General features: G+C 44.4%; 3 non-coding genes across 3 annotated transcripts; 1 reads left to right on the forward strand and 2 right to left on the reverse strand.

Annotated features, from left to right (window-relative positions):
- Window positions 1–2365: 2365 nt before the first annotated feature.
- trnae-cuc (transfer RNA glutamic acid (anticodon CUC)) lies at window positions 2366–2437 on the reverse strand. Its single transcript has one exon. It is a non-coding gene; the product is annotated as a tRNA-Glu (tRNA).
- Window positions 2438–5571: 3134 nt separating this feature from the next.
- trnas-aga (transfer RNA serine (anticodon AGA)) lies at window positions 5572–5653 on the forward strand. The gene has a single exon. It is a non-coding gene; the product is annotated as a tRNA-Ser (tRNA).
- Window positions 5654–15050: 9397 nt separating this feature from the next.
- On the reverse strand, window positions 15051–15124 carry trnan-guu (transfer RNA asparagine (anticodon GUU)). The gene has a single exon. It is a non-coding gene; the product is annotated as a tRNA-Asn (tRNA).
- Between the last annotated feature and the right edge of the window lie 2735 nt (window positions 15125–17859).

A 17859-nucleotide genomic window follows, 5' to 3' on the forward strand; every position in this document is an offset into this window, starting at 1 on the left:
AGATACATGACAGGACGATGATAACAGTGCTTTTTGGATGTGGTGAGCACCAGGGAAGGATTGGCACCATTACTGTGTCGCTCAATTAGTCTCGTGACAAATCTCGTGCTGGAAATGACAAGAAAACCCGTTGAATTTGGTCCCTGTTTTGGTTTCAAAAGAGCCGAATACAAGGTAAGAAAGTACATCTCGCTCGAGTGGGTTATAAAATGGCAGAATGACCCGTGCTGTTGCTATAAAAGTATAGAAAGTTACGGCACAGAAAGAGGCCATTCGTCCGGGCGTGCTGCTTTCAAAGAGCAGTAGCGATTGTTTGATCCATCAGGAGTGATATTTGTGCCGATGCAAACAGTAGGCAGCAATATTCGTACTTGTCCCACCCATATTTTGCCTCACACCAACATGTCTATACTCAGTGCTTTGCAACTTTTCCTCTTCCTTCATTCCCTCACTCCACTTGAACCAAGTGTGATGTTTTCCAGCTCTGAGGCGAAACTTAAACTCTCACTTCTCTGATTCTGGTGGAGCTTTTAAACGTTTCCAATCAATGAAAAATCAACATTCATTCCAACAAATTCAATAACTCGACATTCTCTGACCGGGAATCGAACCCGGGCCGCGGCCGTGAAAGCGCCGAATCCTGACCACCAGACCACCAGGGAAGCTACGCCAGCAGTTTTTGATTTCGCTTATCTGCGCTGCTTTTACCTATTGTTTTTCGGTTCAGATCTCCTTCACCACACAACTGCCTGTTTAGGTTCAAGATAAACGACTTCTTCAGCCAATGAAAACAACGGTTTCTATGATCTGGTACATGAAATTGACAGTGAGGTGAAATAGCCCCACAAGCTGCTCATGTACAACTTTGAATTTCCAAACCCTCCAGCCTATTCGCTGTTGATCCAATGGAAGCGCCGATTCCCAGTCACTGGACATCAGGGAAACTACCAACAAGGCTTGACATTTGGATTATGGAGGCAATTTATGACATTTTCTTTTTCATTCCCGATCTCTTTCACCAGAAACAACTTTCTCCGACCAATTAGTCTGTTTGGGTTGAACACAAGTGACTTCTTCACCAATGAGATGAACCATTGCTGATGGCTGCAACATGAAATCGATAGTTTCCTCCTTTAAGACAGTTCTTAAAGCCTCCCCCTTTGACCGAGCTTTTAGACATCTGACCGGATATGTGTCTCGGTGTCACACTTTGATATATAATGCTCCTGGGGAACGTCCTATGACGTTTCATTAGGTTAAAGGCGCTTTATAAATCTAAGCTGTTGTTGTCGGATATATATGGAAAGGTTCAGACTTTTATCTTTTTACTTTTAAAATCTTGCTGCTTGAAATAAAAAAAAACACCAACCAATCACAGCGGCTCCTGTGAAACTTACAAGACTGAAAGCATCACTGAAAGCAACTGACACACATCAAATTCAAAACACTTTCATGTCGCATCTCATTCTGCTTCTGTCCCTGTCTTGCCTCCAGCTCCCTCTAGCCGTCCAGCCCCCAGGTCAATTAGCTGCTTCATGCAGAGACAGTCAGTTCATGGGAATGGGTATAACTCGTGGGTAAAGAGACAACTGGATCTCATCTTCCTGGTTCTCCCAGATACTGATTATAGGAATGTGCCCAGTGCCCATTATCCACAGTCACTCCCCTCCCAGTTGTTCAGCTTTGAAATTGATTTTCACACTGGCTTTCAATGTGAAGAAAGCAGAGCTGTGATAGGCTTATATTGTTCAGCAGATATACTGCAGGAAGGTACATGACAGGCTGATGATAACAGTGCACCTTGGACGCGGTGAGCTCCAGTGAAGGATTGGCACCATTAATGTGTCGCTCAATTAGTCTCGTGACAAATCTCGTGCTGGAAATGGCAAGAAAACTCGCTGAATTTGCTCCGTGTTTTGGTTTCAAAAGAGCCGAATACAAGGTAAGAAACTACATCTCACTCGAGTGGATTATACAATGGCAGAATGACCCGTGCTGTTGGGAAACATAAAATTATAGAAAGTTACAGCACAGAAAGAGGCCGATCGGCCGGGCGTTCTGGTTTCAAAGAGCAGTTGTGATTGGTTGATCCATCAGAAGTGACATTTGTGCCGGTGCAAACAGTAGGCAGCAAAATTCGTTCTTCTCCCACGCATATTTTGCCTCACACCAACATTTCTATCGTCAGTGCTTTGCAACCAGCCCTTCTCCTCTCCTCTTGCTTCATTCCACTTGAACCAAGTGTGATGTTTTCTAGCTGTTGAGGTGCCCTTGAACCCTCACTCCTCTGATTCTGGTGGGGTTTAAAACGTTTCCAGTCAACGAGTGATCAACGCTCGTTCTAAAAAAACTCAATAACTCGACATTCCCTGACCGGGAATCGAACCCGGGCCGCGGCGGTGAGAGCGCCGAATCCTGACCACTAGACCACCAGGGACGTTAGGCCAACTTATTTCGGTTTGACTGATCTACGTTGCTTTTGCCTATTGTTTTTCAGTTCCGATCTCTTTCACCATAAAACTGCCTGTTAAGGTTCAAGATAAACGACTTCTTCAGCCAATGAAAACAACGGTTTCTGTGATCTGGAACATGAAACCGACAGTGAGGTAAATAGTCCCACAAGCTGCTCATGTGAAACTTTCAATTTCCAATGCCCTCCAGCCTATTCGCTGTTGGTCCAATGGAAGCGCCGATTCCCAGTCACTGGACATCAGGGAAACGACCAATAAGGCTTGACATTTGGATTATGGAGGCAACTTTTGACATTTTTTTTTCATTCCGGACCTCTTCCAGAGACAACTTTCTCCGACCAAATGGTCTGTTTAGGTTGAACACAAGCGACTTCTTCACCAATGAGAAGAACCATTGCTGTTAGCTGGAAAATGAAATCGATACTTTCCTCTTTTACGACAATTCTTAAAGCCTCCCCCTTTGACCGAGCTTTTAGTCATCTGACCGAATATGTGGCTCGGTGTCATACTTTGTTGTATAATGCTCCTGGGTAACGCCTTGTGACGTTTCATTAGGTTAAAAGCGCTTTATAAATTTAAGTTGTTGTTGTAGGATATATATAGAAAGGGCCAGTCTCCTGTTTTATCTTTCATGCTGATACTTTTTGTCTGTGACATTTTAACATGAATTCGCACAACTAATGTGAATCAAGTTTGCGACGTTAAAAACGTTTTAACCCCCTGAGGGAACTGAACCACATTGAGAATCACAGAGGAACAGACACAGAGAGAAAAACATCGAGATTAACAGAGGCGTAAAGAGAGACACACACCCAGAAAGCAAGGGTGTCACCAACTTGGCTCAGTGTTTGTTCCATTTCTGAAAGCAAATTTCCTGAATGTTGACAAATGAATGAAAATCAGAAAATACGGACGTATTTGGATGGGTTTCCTTGTAATTAGCTGATAGTTAATTTGGTTAAAATCAAAAATGGTGAAAACTTTAGTCAGCAGGATTGCAACCGTCGTGTTCATATTTACAACAAACGGAAATTATTGAACTTTCACTCACTTAAATAAACAAGCTTGGATAATGCTCTTGCCAGCTTTCAAACCGCAGCTCCATCATATGTGAAGCGAATATGACCCCACTCGCCTCTATAAACCCTGCGCTGTAAAGATCCCAATGGAGCTGTCTGGAATGTTAAGCGGTGACGTCATGCAGCAGCACTTTGGGTCTTTGTTTTGAAGAAATGGAATTCGGCTGTTCTCATTAGGAATGCTGGAGACAGACTGATCAACAATGTCATCATCATATGGCACAGCTCAGTAAGAGGACCTTCCACCATGCTGTCTATGTCAGTTTTGGACAAAGAGCTTTATAATTAATGACAATTTCCTTCTCTTTCTCCTTAGCCCTGTTTTTTTCGCTTTCAAGCCATTGAACAATTCCCATTTGGAAACTCGGTGTTAAGAAGACCAATATTAAAAGCTTCAGCTGGTTCCTCACCCGAGCAAATATGTCAGACTTGCTCCAGGGACTGACGTTTGCAGAGCTTTACTTTGGTCAGAAGTTCAAGGCAATATAATTTGCAGGTAAACCTGGATCTTGTTTTTTTATTCATTCACGTGATGTGGGCTTCGCTGTCTGGGCCAGCATTTATTGTCCATCCCTAGTTACCCTTGGGAAGGTGGTCTGCCTTCTTGAACCGCTGCAGTCCATGTTGTGTAGGTACTTCCACTGTGCTGTTAGGAAGGGAGCTCCAGGATTTTGACCCAGTGACAGTGAAGGAACGGCGATATATTTTCAAGTCAGGATGGTGAGTGAATTGAAGGTGATGGTGTTCCTATCTATCTGCTGCCCTTGTCCTTCCAACTGGTAATGGTCGTGGGTTTGGACGCTACTGTCTAAGCAGCCTTGGTGAATTCCTGCAGTGCATCTTGTAGATGGTACACATTGCTGCTTCTGTGCATCGGTGGTGAAGGGAGTGAATGTGGATGTGGTGCCAGTCAAGTGGACTGCTTTGCCCTGGACGGTGTCCAGCTTCTTCAGTGTTGCGGGGGCTGCACTCATCCAAGCAAGTGAGGAGTATTCTATCACACTCCTAACTTGTGCCTTGTAGATGGTAGACAGGATTTTGGGAGTCAGGAGGTGAGTTACACGTTGCACGATTCCTAACCTCTGACCTGCTTTTGTAGCCACCGTATTTATATGGCTAGTCCAGTCCAGTTCCTGGTCAATGGGAACCCCCAGGATGTTGATAGTGAGGGATTCAGTGATGGTGATGCCATTGAACATCAAGGGGTGATGTTTGGATTCTCTCGTGTTGAAGATGGTCATTGCCTGACACTTGTGGGGTGCGAATGTTACTTGCCACTTGTCAGCCCAAGCCTGGATATTGCCCAGATCTTGCTGCATTTGGACATGGACTACTTCAGTATCTGAGGAGTCGGGTATGGTGCTGAACATTGTGCAATCATCAGCTAACTTCGCCACTTCTGACCTTATGATGGATGGAAGTTCATTGCTGGAGATGGTCGGGCCGAGGACACTACCCTATGGTACTCCTGCAGTGATGTCCTGGAGCTAAGATGACTGACCTCCAACAACCACAACCATCTTCCTTTGTGCTAGGTATGACTCCAACAAGCGGAGAGATTCCCCCTGATTCCCATTTACTCCAGTTGTGCTCGGGCACCTTGATGCCACACTCGGTCAAATGCTGATCTCAACTCATCTCGGGAGTTCAGCTCTTTTGTTTATATTTGAACCAAGGCTGTAATGAGGTCAGGAGCTGAGTGGCTCTTACGGAACACAAACTGCGCATCAGTGAGCAGGTTATTGCTGAGTCTGTGCCACTTGATAGCACTATTGATGACACCTTCCATTACTTAACTGATGATGGAGAATAGACTGATGGGCTGGTAATTGGCCGGGTTGGATCATTCTCACTCTTTCTTTCCCAGTTTGGTCAGGAGAACGAGGAGAGACAGCATAAATTGCAGGGTTCCGGGGAAAAGGTCAGGTAATGGCAGTGACAGGACGGGCAGAAAGACCACGTTCTCCGCTGTAACCATTGCATGATTTCATACAAATAATAGCAGTGCGGGGTAACATTCAGTAGTCGTGGCCGAGTGGTTAAGGCGATGGATTAGAAATCCATTGGGGTTGCCCCGCGCATGTTTGAATCCTGCCGTCTACGCTTCTCATTATTTTGGATTTTATCGGCGCACAGACAGAGCTTCTTATCGTTTGAATCAAGGGAAAGTGATCCAAACACACCCGTGTTCTCTTTTTTCCGTTCATTTGTCAGCCTTCTGCAAATCTCCAGTTGGAAATGGAAAACAAAACGGAGCCAATTTGGTTACATGATTTCACTGTGGCATTTGTCTCTCCTTAGGCATCTGTCACTCTCGGTGTATACCTGTCTGTGTTCCTCTGTGTGGGTCAATGTGGTTCAGTCCCCTGAGGAGGTGAACACATTATTACGAGCACAAACTGTATTCACATTAGTGGTGCAAGTTCACATTACAATGTTACAGTGAAAAATATCAGGATGAAAGAGACAAGAGTAGTTTGTCTCTTTCTGTGCATGGACTACAACAGCAACTTATATTTATAAAGCTCCTTTTTCCTAATGAAACTTCACAAGGTGTTCCCCAGGAGCATTTTCTGACAAAGTGTGACACTGAGCCACGTATTCGGTCTGATGACTAAAAGCTCGGTCAAAGGGGGAGGCTTTAAGAACTGTCTTAAAGGAGGAAAGTATCGATTTCATGTTCCAGCGAACAGCAATGGTTCTTCTCATTGGCTGAAGAGGACACTTGTGTTCATCCGACATAGACCATTTAGCCAAAGAAACTTGTCTTTGGTGAAGTTTGTAAAAGTAAACTCCAATACAGTTTGGCGGCCGATACACAACTCAACACCAATGTTTGCTGCCTCTTGCTGTTTCTTAGCTCCACCCAAACTGATTCTACAGGTTGATCCTTCAATCTAAGTTCCTCTCTCACTAATGTACCGATCTCGTTCCTTATTAACAACGCGACCCCGCCTCGTGTTCCTTTTTGCCCATTCTTCCTAAATGACGAATATCTTTGAATATTCAGATCCACCAATCACACTGCCCTTTGAAAGCAGCACACAGGGCCGAATGGCCTCTTTCTTTGCTGTAACTTTCTGTCATTTGTTGTTTCCTAACACCACAGTTAAGATAACTTTTTTATGTCCCATGTGATGCTTTGAATTCAAGACAATAAGCAAATTCAGCGAGTTTTCTTTTTCGAGCACAGAATTTGGAACCGGACCTCTTGAACGACATTTAAATGGCCTCAATCGTAAGATGCAGCTCACCGAGTCCAAACAGGCACCGTGAGCATCAGCCTGTTATGTACCTTCTTGCTGTGCATCTTCTGAGCTATAAGCTGATCACAGCTGCACTTTCTGCACATTGAAAGAAAGTGTGAAAATATTCACATTTTCAAATCTTAACAACGTGCATATTTGTGATTTTCTGTGTGTGTCACTGTGGTTCAGTTTCCCATTTTCACCACCCAAACATTATCCATGTTAGTTCTCTGACTTCATATCAGCAAAAAAAAAAGCAGTTAACAGGACATTTCTCTCTTTATTTTGAGTGGAGACTGTTCAGCAACTAAACTTCTGGATGTTACAAAGCGGAGGATGATTGAAGTTTTCAGATGATCTTATTAAGTAACTGAGAATGCTCGAGGGGCCGATTGGCCAATTCTTGAACATTATTTTTTATATCCTAATTCAGTGTCAATGTTTGTGTCTAATCTGAATGTGGTAGTGAGGCCGAGCGGGATCAGCCGCTGGTTCAGGTTTCGATCTCTCGGGTGATTTGGGCTTTCCTCCTACCGCTGCCAAACTTTCTGGTGCTTTGTTATTTGAGACGCTTCCCAAAAAATCTCCGTGCGGTGAAGGAGCAGCTGAGCTGTGCCGTGTTGTATTTCAGTTGGAAGAATGAGGAGAGACAGTGTAAATCCCAGGGTGACTGCGAAAAGTTGGGGCAATGGCACGAACTGGAAGACCTTCTCTCACTGGAACTCCCTGTATTCATTCTATTCTGTTAAACAAACAACATGCAGCATTTACCCAGTTGTCCTGGCCGAGTGGTTGAGGCGTTTTTCCACGTGGTTCCAATCGTGCCAACTCCCCTTCTTCTCATTCCTGATTGACACAAACTGTCTGCAGAATAAATTATCAGTCAAATGAAAAAGAAAACCACCCAAACACCCCCGTGTTTCTGATTTCAGTTCATCTGCAAACATTCACTAGCAGTCTGAAATTGAACAATAATTGGCCAAGTTAGTGACATCTTTGCTTTCTGGGTCTTTGTCTCTCCTTCGGCCTCTGTCACTCTCGTTGTATGTGTCGGTGTTTGTTCCTCTGTGTGTGTCAATGCGGTTCAGTTCCCCGAGGGGATGGACACATATTCACCAACACAACCTTGATTAACATTGGCTGTGCAACTTCATATTCAAATGTCAAAGAGAAAAATGTCAGGATGAACGATGCAAGTGGAGTTTGCAGTGTTTGGAAAGAGGTGGAAGATGTGAATGATGTTATTGATGATTGAGCGGAAGGCATTACAACCTTGAGGATTTTGTAGGTTGATTACCTTCCACAGTTTGAAATTCAGAACAAGCTGAGGCTCCAGGAGGAAACAACATTGACCTCCCTGAATTTTCACATAGGAAATAATGCGCGTGCATGCCTGGCTAGGTTGTGACAGAGACAGGGCGGGCAGAAGGTCCTCTTTGTCTGCTGTAACCATTCTATAACTTCATATAAATACTAAAGGCCTATTGCCAACATCTATAGTCGTGGCCGAGTGCTTAAGGCGATGGACTCGAAATCCGTTGCAGTTACCCTGCGCAGGTTCAAATCTTGCGACTACGTTTTCCATTATTTCTGATTTTAACCGTTGTCAATGGGATCGACATTTTCACAACACCTGCAGTAGCAAAGATTGACCAGTGGGTGGCAGTGGAACCGTGATTGCTCACATCACATGAAGCAGACGCGGTCTCAATTATTATTGCATTTGGCACTGTCTCTGTTCATATTAACTTAGATGCCGTTTCTGTTTCTATTACATTAGGACATGTCTCTGATCATATTAGAAAAGGTCATCTCTCAGTTGTTTCTGTAATTGGTTCAATCTCAGTTGTTAATGTACTGGACTACGGCCTTAGTACAGTTGTCACTATCTCAGTCATGACTGCGCTGAAGCAGGTCTCGACCAAAGTTGCAATAAGCCATGCCCCAGTTGTCACTGCACTAGAGCTTGTCCCTTTATAGAAAACTAGAACATGTTTTTATTTGCATTTCACAAGACTCTGTCTCAGCTATTACTCCAGTAGAACCTGCCACGTGTCTATCAAACTGGACCCTGTCTCAGGTAATGCTGCACCAATACATGCCTCCATTCATAACACACAATTCCGTGTTTCTGTTGTTATTGTCCTAAACCATTACTCTCTTATTGCTGTACTAGTGTATGTCTCTGTTTTTATTAATCTCGTACCTTTGCCGGTATTTAATTCACCAGACACTGCGTCAGTTGATATTAAAAAGAGCCCTGAATTATGTGAAGCTGCACTAGACCGTGTATCAGTTTTCTTAAATTGGATCCGGTCAGTGTTATTGCTACACCAGGCTGGTTCGTATTACACAAGATCCTGTCTGAATTATTACTGCACTCGGCACTGTCTCACTTATGTTTCACTAGGTCGCGGCTCTGCTTATAACACACTCAATCATGTCTGCACTTATATTCCTCTAGACCGTATTTCAGAACAATTTACACTAGACTCTGTATCAGCCTGTATTACACTCGAGCTTGTTGTCTTTTTAATTAAAATGGATCCTGTCTTTGCAGAGACTTTGTCTTTGTACCTCTGTCTCTGCTTCTATTCCACTCTCCCTTTCCCTGTTTTTACTCCACGGGATCATGTCTGTCACTCTTACACTGGCGGCAGTCTCCGTTATTACGGCCTTAGACTCTCTCTGGGAAGCAATTACTCTGTGCCCTGTGCCTGCAATAACTGCCCTATTTCACTTGATGTTGATCCAGGCCCTGTTTCGGTAACTATTGTGCTAGACCCATCTCCGCTATTACAGCAGTAGACCTTGTCTATGTTAATATAGCACGCGTCCCCGCCCCTGTTATTCGTGCACTAGGTCACGTCTTTGCTTAAGTAACATTAGATGGCCTCTCTAGTAATGCCTCTGCTTAACTTGCACTAGGCCCTGTCTCAGTAATTACCACACCAGGCTGTGTCTCTGTTGTTACTACACTATTCTATGTCTCTATAATGTGAACGTTGAGTTAGAAATGGGCCTCTGACTTTGGCCTAAAACCACAGGTTTTGACTGTTTATTCCGCGCAGCTCTTAATAATCAGTTTCATTACAGCCAACAGTATTACAAATGAGACATCACCTGTTCTGTGTGTCGGTGTGAAAAGAAATCATGCTGCGTCATTCCACAAAGATAAAAGAGTTATCTTCACCAGAATGTTTCATTTTATTTTATTTTCTCTTATTCAAACTGTAACTACAGATCGTCAAATAACGTAAATATTCATTGATAGTGTATTCTCTTGTTTAGAAATTCATGTCATACCAAACATTTCTTTGCTAAGACGGGCACGTTTGTCACCACAATCACTTAATGTCAATCATATCTCTATCTGAGACAGCGTCTCACTCACTGAAACGTATTTATTTCTCTCTCTCTCAGAAAAAAGCAAAATACTGCGGATGCTGGAAATCTGAAACAAAAACAAAAATACCTGGAAAAACCCAGCAGGCCTGACAGCATCTGCGGAGAGGAGCACAGTTGACGTTTCGAGTCCGTGTGTCTCTTCTTCAGAACTAAGGAAATGGAGAAATGCGGTGAAATATAAGCTGGTAGTGGGGGGTGGGGCAGATTGAGCTGGATAGAGGGGCAGTGATAGGCGGATGCAAAGAAGAGATGTCATAGACAAAAGGACAAAGAGATGTTGACGTTGGTGAAATTAGCTAAGAAATGTGCTAATAGGTGACATTAAGGGAAGAAATCAGGACCAGCAAGGTAGAGATAGCCCTAGTGGGGGTGGGGTGGGGGTGGTAGGGATCGAAATAGGCTAAAAGGTAGAGATTAAACAATGGATGGAAATACATTTAAAAATAATGGAAATAGGTAGGAAAAGAAAAAAATATATATAAATTGTTCGAAAAAAAGGGGGATCGGAAAGGGGGTGGGGATGGAGGAGAGAGTTCATGATCTAAAGTTTTTGAACTCAATATTCAGTCCAGAAGGCTGTAAAGTGCCTAGTCGGAAGATGAGGTGCTGTTCCTCCAGTTTGCGTTGAGCTTCACTGGAACAGTGCAGCAGGCCAAGGACGGACATGTGGACATGAGAGCAGGGTGGTGTGTTGAAATGGCAAGCGACAGGGAGGTCTGGGTCATGCTCGCAGACAGACCGAAGGTGTTCCGCAAAGCAGTCACCCAGTCTGCATTTGGTCTCTCCAATGTAGAGGAAACCGGATTGGGAGCATCAAATGCAGTAGACTAAATTTAGGGAAGTGCAAGTGAAATGCTACTTCACTTGAAAGGAGTATTTTGGCCCTTGGACGGTGAGGAGGGGGGAAGTAAAGGGACAGGTGTTGCACCTTTTGCGGTTGCATGGGTAGGTGCCGTGGGAGGGGGTTGAAGTGTAGGGGGTGATGGAGGAGTGGACCAGGGTGTCACGGAGGGAACGATCCCTGCAGAATGCCGCCGGGGGTGGGGTGAAAGGAAGATGTGTTTGGTGGTGGCATCATGCTGGAGTTGGTGGAAATGGCGGAGGATGATCCTTTGAATGCGGAGGCTGATGGGGTGATAAGTGAGGACAAGGGGGACCCTATCATGTTTCTGGGAAGGAGAAGAAGGTGTGAGGGCGGATGCGCTGGAGATGGGCCGGACACGGTTTAGGGCCCTGTCAACCACTGTGGATGGAAACCTTGATTTAGGAAGAAGGAAGACATGTCAGAGGAACTGTTTTTGAAAGTGGCATCATCAGAACAGATGCGACGGAGGAGAAGGAACTGAGAGAATGGGTTGGAGTCATTACAGGAAGCGGTGTGTGAGGAGCTGTAGTCAAGGTAGCTCTGGGATTCGGTAGGCTTGTAATGAATATTGGTGGACAGTCTATCACCAGAAATTGAGACAGAGAGGTCAAGGAAGGGAAGGGAAGTGTCATGAATGAACCATGTGAAAATGATGGAGGGTTGGAATTTGGAAGCAAAATTAATAAATTTTTCCAGGTCCAGGCGAGAGCATGAAGCAGCACCGAAGCAGTCATCTATGGACCGGAGAAAGAGTTGTGGGAGGGGGCCGGAGTAGGACTGGAACAAGGAATGTTCCACATACCCCATAAAGAGACAAGCATAGCTGGGGCCCATGCGGGTACACATAGCCACACCTTTTATTTAGAGGAAGTGAGAGGAGTTTAAGGAGAAATTGTTCAGTGTGAGAACATGTTCAGCCAGACGGAGGAGAGTAGTGGTGGATGGGCATTTTTCGGGCCTCTGTTCGAAGAAGAAGCGGAGAGCCATCAGACCATCCCGGTGGGGAATGGAGGTGTAGAGGGATTGACGTCCATGGTGAAATGGAGGCGGTTAGGGCCAAGGAACGGGAAATTGATGATATGATGGAGGGTGTCAGAGGAATCACGGATGTAGGTGGGAAGCGACTGGACAAGGGGAGAGAGAATGGAGTCAAGATAGCAAGAAATGAGTTTCGTGGGGAAGGAACAGGCTGACACGATCGGTCTGCCCAGACAGTCCTGTTTGTGGATTTTGGGTAGGAGGTAGAAGCGGGCCGTCCGACATTGGGAGACTATGAGGTTGGAAGCTGTGGAAAGAAGATCTCCAGAGGAGATGAGGTCAGTAACAGTCCTGGAAACAATGGCTTGATGTTCAGTGGTGGGGTCATGGTCCAGGGACAGGTAGGAGGAAGTGTCTGCGAGTTGACCCTCAGCCTCTGCGAGGTAGAGATCAGTGCGCCAGACAACAACAGCACCACCCTTGTCAGCAGGTTTGATGACAATGTCAGGGTTGAACCTGAGCGACCGGAGTGCAGCAAGTTCAGAGAGAGACAGGTTAGAGTGGGTGAAAGGAACCGAGAAATTGAGGCAATATCTTCCCCGATGGTCCAGTGGTCAGGATTCGGCACTTTATCAGCAGTAGCCTGGGTTCGATTCCCAATCAGGGAATGTAGATTTTTTTATCTTGTTAAAATGAGTATTAATTACTTATTGATGGAAACCATTTAACAGCTCCACCAGAATCAGTGGGGTGATAGTTGAAGTTTCACCACAGAGTTGGAAATGTCATATTTGGACAAGTCGAGAACAAAGACAGAAGCGGAGTGAAAGAAGGGCAAGAGAAGGGCTGGGTGCAAATCATTGACCACAGAGATGGTGGCGCCAGGAAAATATGGGCGGGAGAAGGGCAAATTTTGCTGCCTACTGTTTTCACTGACATAAATATCACTCCTGATGGATCAACCAATCACTACTGCTCTTTGACAGCAGCACGCCATGCCGAATGGCCTCTTTCTGTGCTGCAACTTTCTATAATTTTATGTTTCCCAACAGCACGAGTCATTCTTCCATTTTCTAACCCACTCGAGCGAGTGTACTTTCTTACCTTGTTTTCGGCTCGTTTGAAACCAAAACACGGAGCAAATTCAGCGAGATTTCTTGTCATTTCCAGCACGAGATTTGTCACGAGACTAATTGATCGACACATTAATGGTGCCAATCCTTCCCTGGAGCTCACCGCGTCCAAAGAGCATTGTTATCATCTGCCTGTTATGTACCTTCTTGCAGTACATCTGCTGAACTATATAAGCTTATCACAGCTCTGCTTTCTTCACATTGAACTCCAATATGAAAACATGAGCATTTTCAAAGCTAAACAACGTAGTCAAGACTGGAAGGGAAGTGTGATTGTGGATAATCGGCACTGTGCACATTCCTGTAATCAGTACGTGGGCAAATCAGGAAGTTCCTGGTGTCTCTGTCCGCTGCTATCTGTAAACCGATCACGTTCTGTTTCACGTTCGCACCATCTGACTGCGTTTGCATCAAGCAGCCAATTGACCTGGACGGGCAGAAAGAGCTGGAGGCGAATATCTGTCCTGCACAAGTTTCACAACTAATTCAACAACCCCGCCTTTTCTCCACAGCCATTTATATTTTATTGTCTCTCAGTATTTCTGTTAAAGTGAAAGACCGCACACACCTGCTTTAACTGTGAGCTGCCACTTTTTCGAACAATCGGGCAATTTTAGCAGCAGTGGAAGTGGTATTTGAAACCAAGCTTCATTATTACTGCCCATCGCCTTGCCTAGCATTGCTACTCAAATAGAACAGAATCAAAGCAGCAACAATACGTCATAAGGCCCCACAAGCCTCCTCCGTCACTTTATAAGATCATGGCGAATCTCCAGCCTCAACACCAAATTCCCACCCGATCCCGATAGCCCTTCATTCCCTTAGAGTCCAAAAATCAGGAGAATTTTTGGATGTTTTTTCTTCCATTGATCCGAGAGTTCTGTGGACACCTGGTTGAAATCAGCAATAATAAGAAGAACATTCGGTAAGATTGGAACTTTCCTGGGGAATCTCCAGTGGATTTTAAAAGCATCGTTTTCACCACTGGGACACGATGATTGACCAAGGGCCCCAGTGCTTTCCACTCAATCATCAATAACATCATTCACAGCTTCCGCTTCTCAGCTGCACCTCCTTCCAAACATGGTGATCCATTTTCCTCAGGATTTTCTCCTGGATTGAATATTTCCTTGCTTTGTGACCTCATTTTGCAAACAGATTCGCTTCAATATCCAACACAATTTGAATTCCAAACCTGAAGGACAATCAGTGGAAAACAAGTCACTCGGTAACACAAGTCCCATGGTGCTCATTTTCAGATTCACAACAGTCAGCTTTTCATTTAAATTAAGGAATTTGACAATGAAAAGATTTAGAAAGTTTGCGTGACTTTTATTTGTGACTCACTCACTCGGGTATTCTGTAAATGCTGCTCCGAGGTTTTGTGACCGGGATATAATCTACCTGTGTTTTCCCGAGCCTGTGCTCGGTGTATTGGGAGTTTTGGCCCGGGTTGGAGTATCTTGTGTCCCAGGGATGGGCAGTAACCCGCTGATTGTAGCTGCAGTCGCCGCTTTCTGCTGGCAGCGGGTGATTGGAGAGTGCGGGGCCGGAATATTGCTGTTTTTCTGCTTTTCCCTGTCTCACTCACTGTGGAGCTGAGGAAGAGGGAAGAATTGATGGGTTTGCTAGAATCCAATAACTTCATAAATTTCCAGTATCTTGGATATCAGTGCATGGTAGGTCTAAATGTTTTCTCATTATATTTGAAATGAATATTCGAAAAAAAAGCCGCTTGCCTGGGAGCTCACTGGATAACAGTGGAGCCGGCAACATTTCCGGGGTCTTGACATTCAGCTCAAGTAGCCAATGACAACCGGGAACTGAGTGACAATGAATGCTGATGGGGGAAAAAAAAAGGGCAGCTTCGTCCCTGGGTGGTCTCGAACCACCAACCTTTCGGTTAACAGCCGAACGCGCTGACCAATTGCGCCACAGAGACTGACGAAAATTTTATGCAGGATATCAGTGAGGTAAAGTTTCAGATTGCTGCTATCGGAATGACAATTGTCTCTATCAGTTTTACTCTTCCAAAACAAAGAGTGGAGAATTCATTGTGGATACATGGAAACAGTCTCATCCCACCCACTGCAGACACATCCATGTCACCGGGAACCAGCTCTCCTACAACCGGTGCCGTCCCCCTTCGAGCCTTTGCGTGTCTTGACTGTTACCAAGTATTCTGATTGTCCCGAAGCTGATATTAGGTTTGAATTCCTGATGTGCAGTAACGAGAATCATTTCAATGTCTCAGATCAGTTAATTTCACTGATAACATCAGAGTCAATGTTCCAACGTCTTAAAGAAAGGAAAGATGCCTTGACTGTCTCTGGTCAGTCGGGCAGTTCACCCTTCATTCTCCTCTGATTCCGGTTCCCAAAGAGTTTCTAAAGATTCACAAAGCTGGAGACTGGGTTTTCTGTTCTGGTTCCTTCGCCATTTTCCCACCTGCCAACTGACAATATTTTCCAAAATCTCATCTCAATCCCTCAATGCAAGGCGCATCATGTCCAGGGATGAGGAAATTCAGTTTTGTGGAGAGATTATAGAGACCGGGTTTGTTCTCTTTAGAGCAAAGAAGTTTAAGTGGAGATTTCATGGAGCTATTCGAAATAATGTGGGTGGGGGCAGTGGGGACGGGCGGCTTGATGGCGCAGATGGGGAGAAACTGTTTCCAATGACGGGGATCAGTAACCAGAGGACTGGGATTTAAAGATAGTTAAGGAAAGACAGACTTGCATTTATACAGCGCTTTTCCTGACCAGCGGATGTCTGAAACCACTTTCAAGCCAGTTAAGCACTTTTTGAAATTAAAACAGAATATACTGGAGAAACTCTGCAGGTTTTGCTTTCCACAGACACTGTCAGACCAGCTGAGCTCTACCTGCATTTAATGTTTTTATTTCAGATTTCCAATATTTTGTTTTTATTGAAGTTCCTTCTGAAGGAGAGTCATTGTTTTTATGCTGGAGCACGGCAGCCAATCACTGCTCAACAAACAACCAAAGCCAGGGACTTGACAATGCACAGATCTTATAACCTTGGTTGAAGGATAAACAGTGACCAGGACACATGACTGCATCCTGCTGTCTTTAACAAACTTCAATCTGCAAGTTTTGGTGATGGTTCTGGCCAATTTCGAACGGGGCAACTCTTCACGTATGAGGTAAACATGATAACCACTGCATTGCAGAAACAGGGGACAGGAAAAAAGCTCAATGGGCCTCACTAAAATGTTAAGCGGTGACGTCATGCAGCAACACTTTGAGTCTTTATTTTGAAGAAATGGAATTCGGCTGTTCTCTTTGGGAATGCTGGAGACAGACTGATCAACAATGTCATCATCAAAAGGCACAGCTCTACAAGAGGCCCATAGTATCGATGTCAGATTTTCACAAAGAGCTTTCGACTTAATCTCAATTTCTTTGTCTCGTTCCATAACTCTGATTATTTTCTCCCTTTCAAATCATTGTCCAATTCCCTTTTGAAAACTCTGAGTTAAGAGAAACAATACTGAAAGAGGTGCAGGAGCTGCTGCCGTGTCCATGCTCAGTGGGTGAAAATTAACAAAGATTCCCTGACTCGTTGAGATGAAGGGTTGGATTCGGAATTCTTTTACAATTATTCAAATTTTAAAAATAGTTGATTTCAAACCGAATTTTCAGAAAACAAATATCTGTTCTGACCAATCATCTCCTCATTTTCCTCAGTCGATACCTTTTACCAACATTTCATTGAGCAAACACGCACAGTCACCACAGGAAAAAAAACACATCATTTGAAACATTGAAATAGTGAAACACTGAAATAATGAAGTTAATAGTGGAGATGATTTCTGTATGTTACAAAGTGCAGGTTGATCTGATTAACTGGCGGAGTTGGTTCGTGTTTCCCAATGACCGATTTCTGCTCCTTTGCTTCTGTTCTATTTCGATGATAATACCAGTGAAGGGAATTAGGAGCACCTGTAGGTAACGTCGTAGTGTGGCCGAGCGGTCTAAGGTGCGGGATTAAGGCTCCAGTCTCTACAGAGGCGTGGGTTCGAATCCCACCACTGCCAAGCGTTCAGGTAATGTACCTTTTGGGATCTGCAGCAGCCCCATTCAAACTAACAGGTCAACAGATATCAGCTCACACCAGCGGAGTGTGCGGTGTTTTATTTTGATGGGAAGAACGAGGAGAGGCAATATAAATATGAATTTCTGTAGGGAAATGTCGAGGTGCGGAACTACAGGAGTTGACTTGCCCTTCCAGAGAGTCGACATGCTGAATGGCCGTCTGATGCGGCCGTCTATGATTTTATACAAACATCATTAATACAAATCTGGGGCTTGGATTCGTGACTGAGTGTTTAAAGCGGCATGTGTTGAATGCATTGGGATCTCCACAGGTAGGCTGGAATCCTGCCAATTACGCTTCTTATCATTCCTGAATTTTACAGTGTATCTGCACAATCAATTGTCCGAATAAGTAGAATAAAACCATCTAAAACCTCCAACGTTCTCTAATGTCTATTCGCCTGCAAACATTCACAAAAGTTGCAGCGAGAAATGGAACAAAAACGGAAACAGGTTGGTGTCAGGCTTGATTTCTGGGTGTTTGTCTCTCCTTAGAGACAATTCCTTGCTCTTTGTCACTCTTGGTGTATATGTCTGTGTTTGTTCCTCTGTGTGTGTC

Source organism: Cetorhinus maximus, unplaced genomic scaffold (assembly GCF_964194155.1).
Source record: "Cetorhinus maximus unplaced genomic scaffold, sCetMax3.hap1.1 HAP1_SCAFFOLD_547, whole genome shotgun sequence".
Classification (NCBI taxonomy): domain Eukaryota; kingdom Metazoa; phylum Chordata; class Chondrichthyes; order Lamniformes; family Cetorhinidae; genus Cetorhinus; species Cetorhinus maximus.